This window comes from Zootermopsis nevadensis, unplaced genomic scaffold (assembly GCF_977971745.1).
Source record: "Zootermopsis nevadensis isolate Lab colony 2312 unplaced genomic scaffold, Znev_1.0 Znev_ptg000012l, whole genome shotgun sequence".
Lineage (NCBI taxonomy): Eukaryota > Metazoa > Arthropoda > Insecta > Blattodea > Termopsidae > Zootermopsis > Zootermopsis nevadensis.
In genome coordinates, this window is record NW_028259144.1 from 12,427,441 (window position 1) to 12,449,572 (window position 22,132).

General features: G+C 40.1%; 1 long non-coding RNA gene across 1 annotated transcript; it reads left to right on the forward strand.

Moving 5' to 3' along the window:
• Positions 1-6,790: 6,790 nt before the first annotated feature.
• LOC110839903 (uncharacterized) lies at positions 6,791-12,901 on the forward strand. The gene is made up of 2 exons (XR_002546678.2): positions 6,791-9,168; positions 11,530-12,901. It is a non-coding gene; the product is annotated as an uncharacterized LOC110839903 (long non-coding RNA).
• Positions 12,902-22,132: the final 9,231 nt, after the last annotated feature.

Here is a 22,132-nt window from a genome sequence, read left to right on the forward strand (position 1 = left end):
CAAAGACCTAGTTACTAACTTCGTTCTACTTGAAGGAAAATAAATCACTTTTTGAATATTACACCGTACTTAGTCGATTTCGGAATTCAAATAAGTAATTTTATTTAATTTACATCGATGTTTTATATGCAAAATGTTAAAATTCGATTTATTAGGAACTCTAACAAAATACTCATGTACACATACATCAAAACGTTGTAAAATAAAATATTCATTACTGACAGACCGCGGACATTAAAAATATGAAGTGTGTTCGAAAGTAAACAGGGAAAAGATTTTATAAAAATTCTGCTATGGGTACATAAAGTCTCCGAAGACTGAAACTTAAACAAACAAGCAGCAGCTGGTGACTTAACACGTGTTTCAGATTGTGAATGCAAGATTCAGCAGTTTCTGTAAAACAAGTCGTCATTCAGTTTGCTTTGTGATTGAAGTTGGTGTTTCATTGGCACAGTGTTCCTGTCTTTGTCAGAGAGTTTGTGTTCGAGTTGCAACGTTATACGAATTTTCTGTGACCTTGAAGCATGAAATTTGGTGACGGCTATTAAAAAAGTAGTTTTTAAAAATAATTTTCAACTACGTTTCCACGCTTTGCGGAGGCGTTTGAGTGAGTGAAAAAATCAGACGGTGATAGACAGATATATATATAAACACACACATATACGCGAGCATATAATATTTACATGCATGGGTACACACATACGTACGTACAAGCATACATTATCAGTCCTGGCTGTTCAATTATCAAATCTCATGTAGCCATGCTTTTCGCACAGAATGGGAAATTATGTAAATTAGATACGGAGCCATACATATCTTCGTGCTTTTACTTCTTCGACTTAATCACATGTAGAACAGTGGGTAAGCTGCTCTCAACAAAGCTGTCGGACCACAGGTCATGGCAGGGAAGTTAAAGACCTCGAATTCAAGGGCGTGAACCTTCGACACTTTCGCGCAGAGAAAGCGAATGCTGGCTAACTTTCTGTGCATCTGTAGTAAAAGAGACATGCTTGTGCATTCGCTGGATTCAGATTCCATTTATGCGAGCACTTAACACGCGCATGCGTGTCATAACCGTGGCTAATTACAAGGGGCAGTTAATACACCCTCGCTTCATTGATCCACAACCCTCGAATCTTCGAAGATTACCACAAAATTGACGGTGCGCGAGGCAAGCATTACCCACGATGGAATTCCAAGCACGGTTCTGTGTTGTTTTATGTCATCTTGAGTCGGGACAGACTTTGCGACAGGCTAGTCAACCGTACACGAGATCATAATAAGTGTTTAACACTTAAAGTGCAGTGGTACCACTCGCTATCAAATTAAATGACTGTGTTTAGCTCACAGGATTATTTATGGGTTTAACATGATTCTTATAATAAGTATGTATTATTTTCCTAGGGCAGACGCGTTGAATTTTCTTTGAGGTAGGAAATAAATTGTAAACATTATTTAAATGAGCTATGTTCTTCAAAAGGTTAAAGATTCACAATTTTTCTTCCGAATTGTAATGCTAAATAGGCAATGAACAGAAAAACAACTCTGAAATATTTCACTTAGCTTTGCTCGATCATGAAGTCGTTACACGGTAATCTGAAGCTGACTGTAACAAATACTTGACAAACAGACTGCATATTTGGAATGAATATGACATGAGTTCACTCTGTTTTTAGAGCTAAAAGACGGAACCATTCATCATCACATCGCCACCTATCTTAAAACTAAATTATTAAAATACGCAAATTAATATTTTTACCTGCTGTATTGTAGCCTATACACTTCAGAATTGTGTCTTCATCTTTTGGTTAGAATTAGGTTGCAGATATTTCAGAACAGATGACTGGGAAAAAAAGGTGTTTGCATTCAAAAGGCAGGAGGAAGTAACTAGGAAATGAATCATTCTGGAGATGAAAAAATATATTACTCAGAAAAGCCTGACGGGAAAAGATCATTCGGAAGACATAATGATAAAATTATGGTAGGATAATATTAAAATGGGTCTTAAAAATCAGGATCAGGACAGGGACCAGTGGGGGAGAATTGTGAACACGGTAACAAACCTTCGTGGTCCATAAAGACGGGGAATATTATAAGATTATTAGCGTCTCTTTAAGGACTTCGCTTCGTGGAGAAATTTGTCGCAATAAAATAATTTTCTGAAAGTTTATTAGTGCCGACAATTTTTACTGTTTTACAGTTCTACTGAATTCTTTTCATGGTGCATATACGTAGAGATCATCTCATATTAACTTTTCTTTATAATCGATAAGCCATGTTTCGATTTATTTACCATGTGGAGATGCAGTTATAATTGTGTAAGTTTTAATCCTCAAGTTTTTAGATATGACACAGGAAGATAAATAATTTTGAATGTAATGATAGCAAATAATTCTGAAATATCATCTGTTGTGATCTCTGTGAATTTACGTAACATATGTTCGGTTTGTTACTCACATTCCCTTATAGGTTACCGGAACGATGACTCATTTTCGTAAGATTTATGAACTACGTTTATAAAATCATTTTGTCATAGTCTGATCACGAGGCCTGAACTTAAATGCCTAGTAAGTTCTATCTATGTTTCGTGTTACAGCAATTCATAGAAGTAATTATTATTTTTAAAACAATATCAACAGCGTAAAATCAGTTTTACTTGAACACAACATTTTATTCATATTTATTATTTAAAGTATTTTCCAAATGCAAATCTCCTTTGTTTACGGTGTGTGCAATGCAGCAGAATAAATATACCAAATTTTAAAGCCAAGTAACCAAACCAGTTTCACTGATTCTCAAAAAAGAAACATACAAATAGACCAAGCCAAGATAAAGTGCCAAATATCACCATCAAATAAAAAAAATCGCCTAATAAATTTTACATGTGCATCCAGTGAGGCAACTCAAAAGGTGCCTGATACATCTTGTTGTTTTCATTACAAGCAGTAAGCAGCTGATCATTATTGTCTCGAGCCCCCCCCCCCACACACCTCAAGACAGATCGTGCAGTCTTCAAGGACTGTCTGTAGTAACTCACGAGCAAAACGCTTGACTAAGATAATTTTACGAACATTTTTATTAAAAATCAAGCTTCAAAAAAGTTTTACCTGTATAAAATTACAGATTATAAATATTTTATCGGTGCCGAATATTTTAAAGTTGTTCAGTTAAGGTAATTTATTTAAAATGACTTCAGAATGATGATAACTGGTAACATTTGGGGATTGTAAGAATAGCGGTCACTAGGTCGAATGAACGGCTCCTTCATAAAAAAGCTGATATAGTTGCAGCGAAACTAACCTCTCCAGAAACAGGGAATTACTAGACCAGTATACGAATTGTTTAACGATGCCATGTTTCTATATAAATCAATACTGACGTCAGGTTGATACACGAATAAAACAAAGCTCATTTCGTTATAGCACGAAGCGAAGTTACTTTCATTTAGAAGTTACGAATAAGCTTCAAAGAGTGATATTAAATGGAATAAAGAATATGTAGGTATGCTGTAGACATTGGAAACTGTAAAAATCGAGAAAATTTCAGTAGGGTACTGCTTTGAATAAAACAAAAGTCACAGAAACAGATCCTCTCAGATTTGCTAATTTTAATTGTTACAACATTAACGCAGAACTGCAGAACATAATTTATTTACAGCGCCGAAATACATATTATAGAAATAACGTTTCATAAGGACCAATAAACTACATCAGGACAGTGGCAATAAACACTTCAATGACGGCCACATAGCACAAACTACTGAACAGCTGTAGACTTCTGTAATCTTATGTAGACGGTATTCGAAAAAAGTTGAATTTTGATTTAACATTAAAACAAAACACGAAAATCTGGTAAACCAAATATATGTTCTCTTCCTATGTTACAACGGCGAAAGATAATTAACATGTTTACTCACAGCTTTGCCACCACATCCATGTTTCAGTTTCAATTTCTAACGTAAAGTGAAGTTCAAATGCAATCCCAGAGATGCATGTTCTTGAAATCTAAAGTTACGTAACGTTATTATTATTAAGCATATAAGTGCTCTATTTCCCATCAAAGTTTGTAAAAGCAATATTATTTTATTCTACCAGTGTAGGCATATATAGGCGTATGCCTATAAAGATAATTAAAGACTAAATCCTTGTCAGCATGATTCTACAAAATATAAATCTACCACAACCAATCCGATAACTTGCCTAGATTTTATTACCCCATTACGTAGCTCCCAGGGTCAAGCTGAAGCCATATATTTTGATCTTAGCAGTGGTCTTGATCTTGTTCCTCATTCCCTACTACTCCGAAAGCTCAGCGCTTTGGAACTTTCTCGTGGTTACGTAAACCGGTTACTTAATCAACAGACAATCTCAGGTTGATATTTCTGAAACTCTTTCATTGCCTTTTGTAGTGCTCTCTGGCTTTCCACAGGAATCTGTTTTTCAGCCTAATAATTGATGACTTATGTAATGTAATTAATGACTTATTTTCGCTGACGATATCAAAATCTTCTGTGTTATTAAAAATCTAACGACTGTAAGCGACTTCAATCTGATATTGATTCTGTACATAGTTGGTGCATCTGCTGACTTCATGAAATTCTATATTAGTAAAACGAGAGTAATTTCCTTCTCAAGAAAAACTAATACATTGATCTACGACTATAAACTTTGTAACACTGATTCTATCATGAATCATCGCCCTGATGATGGAGGCAGCAAGGACCTCTGAAACGATGGTGGACCACTACCAGACAACACGGCGCAACAACCCAGAAGACAGCAATCTTGGGAAGAAAGTGGATTAAGAATAAGATGTCATTATTTGAGTCATTTTTGCGTCATTTAAAAGTAAGGAACCTCAACACGTATCATAAATTTTACAGCCAGATCTTCAAAAAAATTCTACTTTGATAAAAGAAACCCTTGATTGGAACTGAAGCGCCTTTTCCAGAAGTTGTACCATTGCTTTTCCTAAAATTTATATTGCGGTAAAGATATTATTTTAGTTGTCCTGGTGGCCACACATTATCATGATCCATCGCTCAGCAAAGTAGGTTAGTGTGGAAAGGTCGTTCATTGCAGTTGAAATGACTCATACTGAAACACTCCAGTCGTCGTATCAACGTAGCGCCGACCATTTCTTAACTGTACAGAAAACAGGATAACATACGGTCACTTTTCAGATGAAAATTTATCAAACAGATAAACTGAACAAATATCTCAAAGCGTACGTTGACGATGATAACTTACAGGCGATGGGCACCAGAGGCGAAGAGTTCATGTTAACCGCGTTAACCCGGCTAACACTTTGAAAGACGAATTTTTAAAAGTCTCACTTCCGTGGTTCAGTGGTACTTCATACAATGTGACAGCAAAGCCGATCAGATAAAATATATCGTTACTCAGCTCGAGTCATTCCTGCGCTTGCAGCAAACGTCAGCCTCAATCAAATAGCTAACGGTGCATTTTATCTGATCAGTTTTGTTGTGTTTTAGTTTATAGAGTACCGCTGAACTGGCAGTGAGACAGAACTTTTTTATTTTCTGCTTTTAAAACTGTTAGCCGTGCTGACATGGTTAACACCATCTCGTCTCCTATCTTCGTTTAAAAATAAAGACAGACTAATGGAATCCTTATTGGTAACTTTTGGAATTAGAAGACTAATTTTATTAAACGTGCTGTGAACATTATGCCATGTTAGAGTATATAATCTTGGTACAGCAATTAAGACTTCAGTAATCTGTAGTAATAACAACATGGCGATAGGGCGAACCCCTAAGGGGTGAAGGGCCATAAGCTGCACAACGGTGATGTGTAAATAACTACCCCTCCGGGAATTTCACCCCAGTCGTTCAGACCCTAGATAATAAGTTTACTGTCTCAGCTACCCAGGCTTACAAATAGGGCTACTTTTCGAAGGAAAATTATATTATCGTCAAATTAAAATTAATTGAAAATAAAATGAAAAACAAATTATGTAATATTTCAATTGGTTTTTAGGTGTTTTTACTATTTAGGATGTTCTTAAAATTTGCCATTGGAGCCCAGTCGATAAGAGTGCTATTCGATAATGCTGGATAATACAAGCACTGCTTAGTCCACATCGTGTTCAAAAGCGCAGCATTAGTTGCCTCAAATGACTAGAAAAAGACACATTGTCAAACAGTGTGTTTAGACCAACGACCCAGTTATCCCGAGACATTTCATAGTTCCTATATATTCAGGATCGTAGGAAGACCAACTTGGATCGAACAATTTTATCGATCTCAAAGTAATCACCGTTTCTCTATAACTGTGAGTAGCGTTCAGCATGTTAATCCGTTACGCAAGTTTCGTCATGTCACTGAGGCGTGGTTATTTCATAATCAGAATTATTAGTAAATGAGGGTTGCTAAACTAATCCTTGCTCCTGCTCTATTTTTTATTGTTACTCGAGTGAAAATGCGGGTAGTAGCGTTATTGGCCAGAATTTCTCAACCCTTTTGAGACCTAGGGCTATATTTACCCTTGCTTAGGACTCGAGGTTCCCAAAGTTATAACTGAGAACAATTTATCGAAAATTCGTGGCAATTTATTAAAAATCTTACTATCTTAATATTAAAAAGGCGGCTTGAAATTGTATCTGATTCTAAAAATTCTAGCGTTCAGGTATGGGACTAGCACGTAGTCCCATTTGTAGAAGAAGTTCATCTTTTCAAAACTGGCTGATATTAAACAGGTAATACGAATTATTTACACGCTAAAATTTTCAGGTCAAATTTAAACCGCCATAATACTAACAGATTCACGAGTTGCTCAGTAGAGCCTAATGTTTTTCAATAAAACCATTTATTAGCGAAATATTTTACAAAACGTTTGCTTCATTAATATTTCATTATCATATTTAGTTTCTCTTGTAGTGATTCACATGCATCCGTGCATATGTTCATTAATAAGATGCATCCTAGACATAGACTTTACTTTCATTGAGCTGTATAGTTGCTACATCGAAAGGTGTTTTTCACAATATTACATTGTTTCAAACAATGATAGCGGGCCGCACAAAACAAACAAGTTGAGAACCTATGTCATCAATTTCGCGTCTGTTTCTGTTGGAATTTTAAGAAAAGTATTCCAACTCCAGAGACTACGTTCACAGAATCAAAATAAATGCTAAGTAGATAACAATTTAGAAGACGTGGCCTATTTCGGAGCATTTGCCGAGAGCAGTGTTCTACATCTGCTGTTCCGCCATCTTGTTTTACGTATTTAGAATTCGTAAGACACATACACACTGGTTCATCTCCAAACATGTGTAATTTATTTTCATATGCCTCCATTCTTACAGAGCATGGATTTACATACATATTTATGGTCATGTATATTTTCGAATCCCTTTTCGTGGGGCGAAATGTTATGGTGTGACGTAATGTCCCTTTGACAAATCGCGGTGTGCCGCGTGTGAAACAAAGTTGCGGAACAATGGCCTAGAGATACTCAGGGAATGTCTAGAAACCTCATCAGAATATCCGGTAATACGCCGAGATTCGAACCTATACCTCTATGGCACAAGCCTAGAGTGTATCGCAAAACCAGGCTCTGTTTTATTTCCGATGCCGATATAAATCATGTTTAAAGTTTCGTTTCATCCAACCACTGAAAGGTTATTATCAGTTATCTTCACGATGGATACTGAAAGGGGTCACCATGTCTGTTTGTCCAACTCGAGAAGAGATGGATTGATTTTAATAAAATTTGGTGCAGACGTGATGTCCGTGAGGTCTACCCGAAAATCGTAAGTTATTAATACCAACATGGCCTACAAAAGAACTTCTGAAGTGGAATCGACAATAGCGCCACTTTCAGTATGTTAACGCAACAATGCACGGTAATAATTTTTTGAAAAATGCTAACTTTGTTATAGTGGTTCTTTATGTAGGTCCCATGTGAAACAACAGCATGGCAGTTGCGTGAAACAAAGAATACATTTTACTTGGCCATGATTCAGTCCCATGACCACATGCGTACGTGTCCACTTCGATATCTCGGAGCTAACTTGAATTGTTAGGTCTGTGTTCATTTATATGAATACGTGATTCGTATAGTTAGAAACAAAAGTTATCAAAGTAACATAACTGGCATAATCTTTAAGAAAAAAAACTGTCGTTAGAATTTATAGATTAAGGGACTTTCAACCTACATCCCACGCTTAAAAACGCATTTATTTATCAGTTTGGAATACAATACCATTGCCTTCTGAACGTGTGATTATCTTTCATCAGTTTCCGATAAACAATTCAATCGGTAGATAGGGGAAAAAAGACTTTTAAAACGCAAGTTCTTTTATATCGGTAAAACCTGTGAAAAGTACATTTAGACTGTAATTCGATCCTTTCCTTTGTTAGTAAGAAGAAGAATAAAACTTATACTGACTCATGTGTTTTATGTTGCTATCCTTACGTGGATGATACTGCTTGTAACGTTTGCATATTATGTATATGAGAGACATCACCTTTTTTTACTTCAACTGGAGTATCCACAATCCAAAATTTACAACAAAAAAGCGTATTTAAAGTCTACGTATTCTGTTGCATCTTTAACGTTTCCAGTTCAGGCGAACCCCAACTTACGAACATAATGTGTTCTTTGAAATGTGTTTGTAAGTTGAATGTTCGAAAGTCAAATTTATTTTTTCCATAGGATATATTGTTAAATTTGAACTTCGCGCATCGTAAAATGTTCGTACGTGCGGGGTTTTGTGTTCGTTAAATGAATTGGAAATCGAAATTTATTAGTCCGTGCAATGTTCGTTTCTTGAGAGTTCGTAAGTAGATGTTCGCCTTGTATTGTTGAAATACGCTGCAATAACTTCTGAAGTTACTTACGGTAATTAAGATTAGTGGTAAAAAGGAAAGACAAAATAGAGAAAACGGTGGAATGAGCGAATAAATAAAAGGCAGAACGAAAGATAACCTACGTCACAATCCTTCATTGAGTATCCTGTCCCTGAATTCGGCCTGTTCATTGCATCTGCGCACAGAACAAAATACTTTCTAGGCCTACAGTGAAAACATGTGATTGCTCTCGATGCATGAAATACGCATTCTCAATACTTCGTGCTCAGATAATGCAAAGGCCGATTACAACTGATGATGTCAGCTCGGCCTTACAGAAGAGCTGGATGAATCAGGTAAGAATAATGAGTGCTCTTAACTTCGTCTATTAGCAGCTTATAGATACCTATTATAAAAAGTGATAATTGTGTCGATGGTTGTATACAGACAATGACAAATGGCAGACAGAAGCAGCTGTGGTTTCAGGGCTCCACATAGCACAGGTAAGAACATTAGCACAAATTAATGTGCAGAACAAATACAGCTCAAAACAGAAAATAAGTAGGGCCAATTGCCGAATATATTTGCCCACACATTAATGCCCCAGTGAACTTCGCGTGAGAATGCTGTTTCATCCGACCATGAGATGTGTTCCAAAAGGTCCGATGATGATAATCATAATCATAATAGCAATAATAAAATAATAATAATACTTTTAAATTGTGAATTCTGGTACGAACTCATAAAACATAATTTCTAGTTATGAAGATCTTGTGTTGTGAATGCTATATGTAATCAACGGGACTTCATAATTTGCTAGTGAACTGCAATGTTAGCCCATGAATTAACGTTCTGGGTTCGTGCACAAACGCTCTAATGATCGAATTCCACCCAGGTCACATTTATTTTATTACTGCTTGCAATTTAAACATGTTACAGAATATTATTACCACTCAGCTCATTATATTTTTACTAACAACTTATTGTTTACACATATATTCCGCCATCGTGTTTTAATCGTTAATTTACAAACAATATTTCATACACATTACGGCTTAATTTTAATTTACTATCCCAGCCATTAACCCTAGTAACTCAGCAAATCACGAAAAACTTCATCATATATCATATTTAGAAATATAACTTGTATGTATTTTTTAAAAATGTTTAGGTATTTAACGACGTGAACAAAGAAACTCGCAAGGCTTCAGACACTCCATACCATAATCATATTCTGTCACGTTTGTCATACAAAACAAAAAATTGGACGATAGGCCAAGATTTTAATGATCAATAGAATGAGAGCAAAAATGGACGAAAGGCTAGACAGATGACGCGTATCAAGGCACTCAACTTCTAGTTTCACGTCCCCTTACAAATTTCGAGTCTCTTGAAGAGAACACAACTGTGGAATATCTCGTTTTACACCCTAAAAATAAGTATTCAGACTACACTGCTTAAATTTTACTGCCAAAATTCATACATTACGAATGTTTATCTGCATCTAAATCACAATATTTGGTCATAATTCCATAGACCTGAACAGATTTATTGGAAAATGCAAGGTGTACTTGCCTTATTGACTTCCATTACCGCTAAATATTTAACGTTCTGCACAATAGTTGTTTCCAGCACGTGGGTGTTGGAGCAGAGTCCTTACAAAGCAAATCAAATAATTTACAGCATTTTTATGGAACCCGACAGTCCATTACCGCGTTCACAATAATCCGCCAATAGACCATATCGCGGGTTCTGCAATTTAAATCAGTCATCCGTAAATTCGTTTGTTCTGTTACGAGAACACAAAATGAAAGGACTTGAGAAATATTATTCAGAGACTGATTCGTCGTTTGCTGTCCATATGGCTTAATGAGTCACACAATTGCACAATAAAGATAGTCAGTAGTAGCGACTCCAAGGTTTATTAAACTTTCGCTGGAGAAAGGATATATAAAATTGTACTTAGTATTTACAGTGTAATAATATGGTCTTGAATTTACAATTTATTTTATATTATACGTAATTATTGAGTTATTAACAAAATAATAGTTTCATTTCACCCTCTTCGTCCTTATAACAGTCATCAACATCAACATCATTTTCACATGAAACGACTTTCAGGTATCGACATTTCGATTGCTGTTTGATAAAATAACATATGACGCACGAAGTCGCACGGAGCGTCTAAATGTTGTGGTTCACTCAAAAACTCAAGATAACCACGACTGAGTTATTTTCTGTGAACAGAATATTTCAGAATGCAAGTATTCCACTTATCAATTGACGTTACCAAATAAATGTTTAAAATTCTGCATCTACCAACAGTGACCGGGTTTACCAACTCCATAGAGCAATTTCCTTCTTGAGAAACTGCTCAGCTAGCCAGTAATTTCGTGGCCTTTCATGGAAACTGAAAGTTTATTACCATGTTCACAATAACTCACGACTGGGCCCTAATAATTTCCTTACTTTCTAGATCTTCTAAGCTGTCTCTTTCCTTCAGCGTCATTATTGAACGAGTATTTTCTGGGTTGTGTCGCCGTGTGGTCTTAAGGTGGTTACTAATTGTTAAAGAATAAACACTGAAGATGAAGGCGACATACTCCTCCGAAATTTTGGCAACCACATACACACATCTAGTAACATAGCTCGTCAACCCAAAAGACCACAATCGATATCTCTGCCGCCGTTAGATCATCAAATCTCTTTTTTTTCAGTTTGTCCAATAGGAAATCCTATGGTTAAGATGAAACACTGCATGTTAGAGCAACACGTTTCATTCTAATACACAAACCGAAAGAGAGAAAGAATTTAACATACTCTTTCACATGTGGACACGTCAACTACAAGATTTGCCAGAACAGGTCGAGAGACCGAACTCTAGACGTTGTTATTAATATTACTGCTGTTGTGGTGTTCAACCCGCTGGGACTTCGGCCAATACGTCTTTGGAAAACTATAAGGAAGCCTTATATGGAAAAAAGCGAAAGTTGTAATGCGCAACATCTGCTGCTTTCAGTCACTTTCATGCACAGATGGAACAGATGGATTGACCAAACGAGATTATAATGGTGACCCAACAGACCGTTAACCTAATCCTTGAAAAAGATAATGACGATAATGTTACGTGGCGTTGGTGCAGGGTACGGCACGTGAAACACAGAGCAGCCTGTATTTGACACGACAGATCTTACCCACGGCAATGTGCAGAGGAGAGGAATGTGTCTGAGGAACAAGCAAGCTACATGTCAAAATCACTAGACTGAAACAACTGACTGCAAATGAGGAGGGCAGCACAATCAAACAGGCCAAACAACCCTCTACAAACTACCAATAAGTGTAATTATTTGTTGCGGTGGTAAGTTCTTAAGTTCTGTGTCGCATTTTTCTGAATACACTGTGCAGAATAAACATCGATTTGTGATGCTGACACCATCAGACAGCATGACTCATCTCCTGAACTATTTCCATTCATGGACAGTAAACACTAGTTCCGATTCGGCGCCATTTAGCCTTCAGCTATGGGCCACTGTATCATTACTCCATTCGCCTTGGCCCAAAACTCAGCCCATATGTTGCTCTGTAACGACCACAAGGCTGTCCAAATTATTCACCAGCCACGTCTGACTTCTCTCACAGCTCACTCTCTCCTGTATGAACAGTTGACCGATGCAACACGCTCTTCGTCGAATATGAAAGAATTAATGAAAAGCTAGTAGATGGAAATCGAAATGGTTTTTCGCAAAGAAGTGTATATAATTACTTGAAAATTTCCCGTCAAGAAAGACTGGAAAATTTGATGCAGTACTTACAAAACACATTTTATTGAGTAGTGTAACAAAGCAACGTACAAAAATTAAAATCATAAAAATGTTTGCTTAATCACGACGCTGCAAAGCGTTCACTTAAACATCTGTTTTGCTGCTCTGTATAGAAGTAGCTGTACTGTACATAGAAGGCCATTGATGAGTCAATAATCCTTTATTACGTAAAAAATTAAAATTAACTGATGTGAGCAAAAACTTAATATTATTATCTTCTAATTAATATTTTTCAAGGTTGTAATAAATGTACATAGTGAGCCTTTAACAGCATTACCATGGCAATGGCTACAATATTATCACGTAAAACCCAAATATCTTATAATATAGTACCATGGCAACGGTTAAGACATCACATATTTATAAGAACTATCACACATAACCTCAAATCCCTCAGTAACAGCAAGTGATGTCCAACCAACACTGCTTATTACGATGTTCATAAAATTAATGCATGTAAGGTTGGTCATGTCTCTTTGTCCGTCCGTCTGTCTGTCTGCACGATTTAACTCGATAATATCTGCACGGATTTGGATTAAATTTGGTGTGGACCTTATGCTACTGGGGATTACCCTAGCATCGTGCTTTCCAATTTTGTGTAGTCGGTAATACCACGGCGGACAGACAAACTTGTGCGTGGGGTCGACGCTATCGCAACTTGCGGTAGGGATATACAATGCACGGTAAAATATTTTAGGAAAATACAAAACTTTGGCAGTAAGTCTTTGCAATGAAGAAAAATAATTAGCTATAAGACGTAGGAAAGCGTGCTTTCTTGTATCAGAAAATTAGTTACCACCACACAGTTCCCGGACAGCAAATCACATCGGCAGGCTACAGACTTAGAATCCATTTTCTCTACTAACATCTGTAAAACACGTGAAACTCTTTTAAACAGCTATATAAAACTTTAAAAAAGTTGCTTGTAAAGCACGAAATATTCCCATCTCACGCAAGGGTGGAATAGTACTACGCATGCGTACTGCGGTCTGTCCCACTATTACTGCAGAAAGAAATTCAATTCGCAATGTGGCAAGTATCGTGATTGCTAAATGTCTTAGTGACCTCTCGCAGGAACCGATTTTTTTTTCTGACGGTGACTGAGAAACATGAGATCATAGAATTGCAGAACAGGGATCAGGAACTACAAGCGAGTGGTAGATGTTTTTAGCTCAGGTCATAATCATGCAACCACAGCCAGCGGGAGACACTGACTGTGACGTCACGCATGTTTCTATTACAAGAATCAAAGTGCATGCACACCACAGATTTTCCAGCGTAACTTTCAGTCCTATAAAATCGCCTACCGCGAATACATTTACTACATGTTTGATAGTCATATAGTCATAGTGCTTCGGGGATATTAAATAACAGTTGAAGGTGATTTAGTCTTGTCACGAAATTGGCAGCAGTTGCCTTGTTTCGCAATCCTTATGTTGACCTAGAAATCGAAAGCTGTTGACAGTTACGTGCTGGAACAAAATACGGAGGATATAATTGAGTTAGCGTACATCTGAATAAGGTCCCTCTTATAAAACAGTTTAAACAATAAATTAGCAAAATATTGCGGTCTGTGCTTCATGCATGAAATTTTGCATTTTGTCGAGAAATTTCTATGTAAGTGTCATGTTTTAAGCTAGTACTTTTCGTGATATTTTAAAAGAAAGACAATTCGTATATTAATTCACAGTAGAACTTTTAAACTTTAAATATTCGAAAAGAAAGAAAATTGTTTCGATCTCACAGGATAACAGAGTCTTTAAGAGTACAGTTTTCTGCTATAGCCCATAATTGCGAGTCTACACTAACAATCTGGTAGTCGAGATAAGGCGTCAGAACACATCGTAGACGGACTACGTAAAGCTGAATAAGCAAGAGAATTGGCACACGAACAAAATGTTAAGACACTGGTCAGATGGCAGTGATGTTGGCATTAATGCACAACTTGCATTTTCGGAGTTAGTGGACTGGACGGCCCTGATATATCGAGCTGGCAAGAAATTCTTGTTCAGACTGAGAAGTCCTCAGAACAGTCCGTCGCTATCTTGCCACTGGTAAGAATGCAGCCTCTACCGGGTAATCTAATCTGCTCTTCACAGATATGACGGCATCTGTCATTGACCCCAGAAAAAATCTGACGTCATTGGTGCTATTCATACACGTCAAAGAACAAATTCCGGAAAACTAAAAAAAGTTAGTTTCGCTGTGCACACGAATACTGACTTATTATATTTGTTCAATGGACTTCGGAGAGTAATCACTGTTATGTTTTCTACAGAGCCATTCTTGTTACATCAAAAAAAAAATATCAAGCGTTGGAAACATCCACCGCGTTCACCCTCTTTTCCTCTTGTCTGAAAGAACCTGGTGAAGCGTGACGTTTGCGTATGGCTGTCTTCTGGTTGTAGCGCTGTGTAGTCTGGTTAAAGTTTACCAACGTTTCAGGTGTCCTTGCTGCCTCATCAGGGCGATAACTCGTCGCCCTGATAATAGTGGTAGCAGGCACCCAAAAGACAGCCATCTTTAACCTCTCCGCCTTTGAGAACCATAAATCCAATTTCTTCTAAACGATGTGTGAATTCTTCGAATGAAGTGTGTAAACTATATGCAGTACTGAAGTAGTTTTTTCACATATTTCCTTGACTTCGTGCATTATGTGCACCAGATATGGATGAAGATTTATAATCGACGAAGCCTTGCGTATTTCCATGGGGTGGTTCAATCTGAAGAAAAAGTCTTTTCACTGGCTTTTGTGGAGCGGCTCTGGAGTCCACCCAGCCTCCTATCCAGCGGGTACCAGGGTACTTTCCTGGGAGTAAAGCGCGGCCGGGGCGTGACGCTGACCACTCGCCCCTATCTAGTGCCGAGGAGTAGAAGCAAAACCTCCTCCCTCCCCAAAAGCCTACATGGCGTATAGTGGGATAGCTTTACTTTACTTTTTGAAACATGCAGTACCTGCTATATGAAGTCCCTTTGCTCGTAAGTCTGTTGACTAAGATTTCCTACAACTGACAAATAATCAGATACATTTCATTACCGCATCTGACCCCAAATTAGAAAAAGGAAGTGGGTTAAAGAAAATGTTTGTTAATTAATATTCGCATACACGTCAAGTAATCGCATGCCATTACGCTGTGATAATCTGGAATTTGTGTGTCCGTTATTTACACTTTTAGCTATCCCTTGCCGCTTTAACAGAGCACCTCTTTGTCACACATCTTCATAGGATCGTCGCCTGCATATTCACCGACCCGCCTTGCAGCTGTGCCGGAGAAGTTGCCGAAGTATCACGGTTGAGTAACGCCAGAAGCTCTAGAAAGCAGCGGAGCATTGCCTTAATTCAGGCAGACCGATTCAGAAAGATAAGACTCGGAATGTTTATCTATGATTCTGCATCGCTTGTTTTCCTGGAACTTATTTTGTTTGCTAATCCACTTCGTTTGGAACAGAGATCCTAAGAATGTAAATGGCTCTCAACTGGACAGAAAATTACCCGCTTTTATGGAACGCGAATGTTCATTATCCAGATTTCAGGGTCTCAGGCTAGGTTATTCACTACATACAGCATTTATTTATTTGACATACGTTATTATTTATGTTATATCATTTATTTTGTTTGCATGGGCCAGTTGATCCAAATCAGAAATCTTTACCAGAAGTTCTTATAGTTATTCATGTAAGATACTGAATTATTAAATACAGAAAACAAATATTAAATGGAATGCACAATCTTCTGTTGTAATAATGACCATTATACAAAGTAATAACTAGTTAAGAATGCCTTTCAAGTAAAATACAATTGTACAATATTTTCCTAGAACTAAATATTTAAACTTCATTTGGATAAAACCATCAGTTTTTACGTGGCGATTTTCTTTACCTTGCTATGTAAAACACAGTAGTGAGGAAAACAAGTACTAATGGACATTACAATCTGATCACTATGTAGAGGAAAATGTATTACTGAAGAATTTCATATCAGGGGAAAGAATGCAGGATAATGTAAAGAAACTACAATAGAGCATGTTACATAAAGGTTTCTGTTTCTGTTTTTTATTAAAACATGATTTGGTCAATTAAACACCATATTAAATGTTATTGTTAATTATCTGAAACAGTTATGTCACTCTGAGTCTCTGATTAGGAGAATAAATACTACTAGGACATGGTAAGACACAAGAGATAGTCTGTTACTAGAGTAGATTTCTTGATCTTGGTGTATTGAATGTAGTGAAAGAATTTGGATGTTTTCTTGAACACTGCCCGCATTTATTTTAATTGACGGTACTTATATAAAACCGTGGTGCTCCTGTTATTGTTGTTACATTACAGGTCTTTGTGATGCGACATATATTTTACCGTTAATTAGGTTAGGTTAGGTTAGGTGTCTAAGAACTCTGTAGCGGATGGCTTGTCAAGAGGTAAAGAAGAGCATCAGGTGATCTTATTCCCTGGACTGTGGCGCAGCTGTTTCAAGATCATGACTTCCCCATGCTGTCTGGTGCAAGGGTAGTAAGGATAGCGACACATCCAGACTATCAGGGGGTATGAAGTTACATAATAATCATGCAGTATAATTGCCTGAATAAACCTTATTGAACTCCAGTTCTTTACTAATTATTACGTCATAGATGTCCGCATTGTTGTGTTAGTATATATTGCCGTCAACAATTGACTTTCATCAGTGACTCGATTGAGCGGCGAGGTATTTGTGAGTGAGTGATTGACTGGAGAGACATGGAAGGAGGTAAGCTGGCCTTTCTGAAGGCCCACCTCCCTGAGCTGTTCCAGCAGGTCCTGAAGCAGATCCTGGACGCCATCGCCGCGGAAAAGAAGAGACAGCGGGCAGCAGCAGCAACTACAGCAGCTACAGCCGTGGTCGGAGGGCCTACTCGAGCCAACGCTGGCAAGAGGAAAGCCAACGAGTTGGACTTGTCCAACTCGGGCGGTTCGTTGGAACCCGCATCCAGGCGCCCGGCGCCCGGGCCACTGTCCGGAGCCGAGTCCGCTCCTCTGCCGGCACCGGCAAAAGTTCATCGGCCCGATGGCCCGTCGGTAGCAGCATCATCCACCACCGCTTCCACGAGCGAACAAGCCACCTCGCGTGGCCGGCAACTCGGCAGCTATGCTGAGGTCAGCGCGGCGTACACCGGGGCCTCGCAAGAGGTTAAAGGAGTGAGGGACGTGAAGTCGTCCCGCGGACCTTCCCCCGCTCACCACGCCGCGCTGAAACCGCCAAGCGGGACAGTGCAGCCCTCAGCCAAGAGACCCGGTTCCCAACCGGGACCCGCTTCCTCGATGGAGGAGGCACGTGGGCGCAGGTCTCCCCGGGTTTCCGGGGATCTGTCCGGGCCGCTCACTGGCGTGTCATCTGATGCCGCTTCTTCTTCCCACGCTCAAGTGGACAAAACGGCTCCGGGGGAGCGCCGTAACAAAACCCCGGTGTACGTCTCTGGGGTGAAGGACGTACGCGGCTTCCTGCATAGGATTCGCGCGGAGTCGGCCTGCGGGATCGTGGCGCAGATGAAGGGAGACCTCGTGACTCTTGTGCCTGAGACCGCCGACGGGTTCCGGGCCACCGTCAGGGTCCTGCGGTCCCTCGGTGAGGGCGAGGGTGTGAGTTTTCACACATTCTCCCTCCCCGAGGATCAGTGCGTGCGCCTGGTGATAAAAAACCTGGGCGTGCGCATGCCCGAGGCCGAGATACGCGAGGAGCTGGCCGCCATGCACATTGCTGTGCAGGGGGTCATGCAACTGCGATCGAGGCGCCGGGCCATGGACCAGGACGGTGACCGTCCCCTTACGCCACACTTTATAGTGTCGGTAGCACGGGGCCCCGACGTGGCGAAAGTGCGTTCCCTTACCGAGATCTGCGGTCTGCGGGTCAAGGTGGAAACGTATATCGCACCTAAGGGGCCCATGCAGTGTAAACGGTGCCAACGCTTCGGGCACACGCAGCGGAACTGCGGTTATGCACCCAGGTGCGTGGCCTGCGGGGACGCTCACACATCCGGGTCGTGTGCCACCCCCAAGCTGCAGCTTAAGTGCTGCAGCTGCGGGGGCAACCACACTGCGAACTACAGAGGTTGCAGTAAGTGGAAGGAAGCCAAGGCGGCCGCTGCACAGCGTGCGAAAGGGGATCGCGGCCTAAAGGACGGCGTCTCCACGCGCCTGCCAGCGCCCAAATCGGCGCCAGCTAAGCCTTCACTCGAACAGGAGAACTTGGGCCCTGGATGGAACCACGTGGTCCGTGGTGGCCGCGTCGTCAAGGCTGCGGCTATGAAGAACCCCGCCCCAACGCCATCTGACGCCATTGCACGGACTGAGCGGCAGACTGTCCCCAAGGGCGGCCGTGCCAAGCCCGCTCGTCCTGCGGCGCCGGTGGCAAATCCCACTGCACCTGCTCTCAAGAAGACTGACCCCACCCCACCCAAGGGTCAGTCACCGCTCCAGGACATCTCAGATGTCCTGGAAACCCTCTCGCCACGGGTCTGCATCGAGTTGACACGCCGTCTCCTCGCCGCGATCCATTCACTCCCACCCGGGGGGTCTCGTCCGCGAGCCCTCCTCCAAACCGTTCTCCTCTTCATGGCCGACAATGACTGCACGGCCTAGAGGACACGGTAGCAAGGCCTTGCGGCTGGCTTACTGGAACGCCGACGGTGTTCGCGACAGGAAGCTGGAGCTGGAGCAGTTCCTCGGCGACTACGGAGTCGATGTTTGCCTCCTGAACGAGACGCACCTCACGTCGGGTCGGGCCTTGAGGTTCGCGAACTACGTTTGCCACCGTACGGACCGCCCGACGCTGAAGTGATCTTCCCCCCATGCCGCAGAGGCCTTCAGCCGAAACGGCCCCTCCCTCTCTGGGTTCAAACCCCGGAGATCCAACCAACCAAATTCCTTTGGACAACTTGCCTGACGGGATAACCTCCCATCAGCAGCAACAGATCCCAGTTTGAATGGTCGAGGCTCCCGCCACGACGAAACCCCGTTAGCGTTAGCAAAATTTCCGTTTTTTATATTAAGACCGTTTACCATTTCCAGCAATGCGCCTTGTGCGCAGGAATGGTTTCACCTAGGTAGGGACGATGCTTGCGCTTGCGCAGGCCTCCGCCCTCAGTTAGCATTTTGGTTGGTTGGTTGGACTTTCATCAGTGTGGAGAGAACTGAGCTTATAGAATTGTGTCGTAGAAGAGGTATTTTGTGCTGTTAAAAGTCTTTCACAATAACGAAATCATTAATAAATCTGTGATACTGCCCTCCACTTTCTCTATTTTATATCTGAATCAAGGTCTCTTCCTCTTGAACAAATTTTGAGGTAAGGGATTCCTATTTATAATTATGTTTGATTATCACATTTATATGTTTTCATTTACATATGTGAACTCGTGTAAGATAATTAGGATTGTTCTATTTTTAACACAATTTCAAGTAATATTGCATCGATTTTTGTTTGTTTATGACATCATTAATAGTAAAATAATATTCCAGTAGGAAATTGACATTTTAACATTTTTAAGGAATTAAACGTGTTTAGAATCTTAATAAAAAATATATTGATGCTAGAAAGTTGGTTATGTATTCTGAATAATAATTCTAACTTCTTACATCTCTTGAAACATCGCCATTATTAAAGCGTTTTAGGGAACTGTAAAGAGTTTTTATTTCGGTTTTACAAGCCTAATTATCGACGAATCTCCCTCTCATTATCTCCCTACAACAGCAGATTAAATCCGGGGAATGCTATTCAAAGACTTTTGTCCTCCCGTCTCATTTCAAAAGAAAATTAAGATTAAAATGAACCAAAGCGTAATTTTGCCCGTTTTGGTGTGTGGGTGCAAAATGTGGTCGTTCACTTTGAGGGAGGAGCATAGACTGAGGGTCTTTGAGAACAGAGTGTTGAGGAAGACATTTGGACCCAAAACGGAAGTGGGACAGATAATAGAGCAACGTGCATGACGAGTTCCTCACCCGATGTTGTTAGGGTGAAGTGGACAGGGGAGGGGTGATTGCAAGTTATTGGTTTTGAGGCCTGAAGGGAGGAGACCTCTGGAAAGACCTCGGCGTAGGTGGGAGGATAACATTAAGATGGACCTCAGGGAGATAAGACTCGATGGAGCGAACTGGGTGCTATTGCCTCAGGATATACCACGGTGGCGGGCTTTTGTGAACACGATGATGAACCTTCTGGTTCAGTAAAGGAAGTGGGCTATTCTTTGACGAGCCGAGTACCAATCGAATTTTCATAGAATATCCTACACATTGCAGTGTGTGAGTGGCATGATCTAGGCCTGATCTACGCATGCACCACGTATTCTTCTCAGTACCGTGGTCCCTCTCAGTCACTCTCAGAGTGATGTGCACACGCGTCATTATGAAGAACATCCTGTAACAGCGATGGACTGTCTTTTCAGGAGATGGAGGTTAGGCGAGAAAGCGGCTGTCCTGAGCAAGATGGTGTCAGGTGCACGTGCACCAAAGGATTAGTCCGTCTGAATGAGCTGAGAGAGAGGAACTTCTTGTGTGACGCGGTGTTGAGGTTGGAGGACGGCGGCGTCTTTCGAGTCCACAGAGTGATTCTGTCGATGTTCAGCGATTTGTTTATTTGCTGACGTGGTTGATTGACACGTGAAATAAGGACATAATAGACGTCAATTAGTATGTGAAATGTTATTTCCCCTAAGTTTAAGACACCTGCATTGTTATTTGTTCATTGTCATGAAATCTCACGGAGGTGAGGAAAAAGAAGAAGAATAATGTCTTCTGGACGTTGCGCCTTAGAAACTGAGTGGCAATTCAGACGTAGTTACTGCCTTCTTTCCTTGATGATGGAGGCAGTAAGCACCTCTGAAACGTCGATTAATTTCTTCGAGACAACACGACCCAACATCCCAGAAGAAGGACGTGCTTTTTTGTACTGATTTTTAAGTGCGGTTGTACCAAAGTGACAGTCAATCGATATGGAGGGAGAAACAGAATCCATTTCCGAAACGTCTTGGTTTTAACACATAAAGACGGCCAACAAAGTCCACAAGGAAGTTGGTAATTGACCTTTGTCACGCCATTGTCCGTAACATTGAAAGCTGCTGTGAGTTGCTCTGTCTGAAATATAATATACTGTGAGAAAGTAGTTCGCGAGAAATGTTTCATTGGTAGGAGAGAATCTTTCGAGATTTTGTGCATATTTTAATTTGCTTGTGTCTTTTCCAAAAGACGTTTCTCACAGTCATTTTACAAACTATGCCCCACTTTCAGATTTTAGACAATTATATATTTCTGTCTGTCTGTCTTGCACTGCAAAACCCTTAATTTGTGATAGGAAATTGTTTGCTGGTTGTGATCACTTTTTAAACGCCTCGTAGAAACACCGGCTTTTCTATTGAGTTCTCTATTGTCGGAAAAAAAATTTGACAGAACAAATAGATTTCATATTACGAACTGAGCAATCAGTGCAACGTATGTTAAAATATTTATATTAATTTGCTGGTTGGCTTCAAAA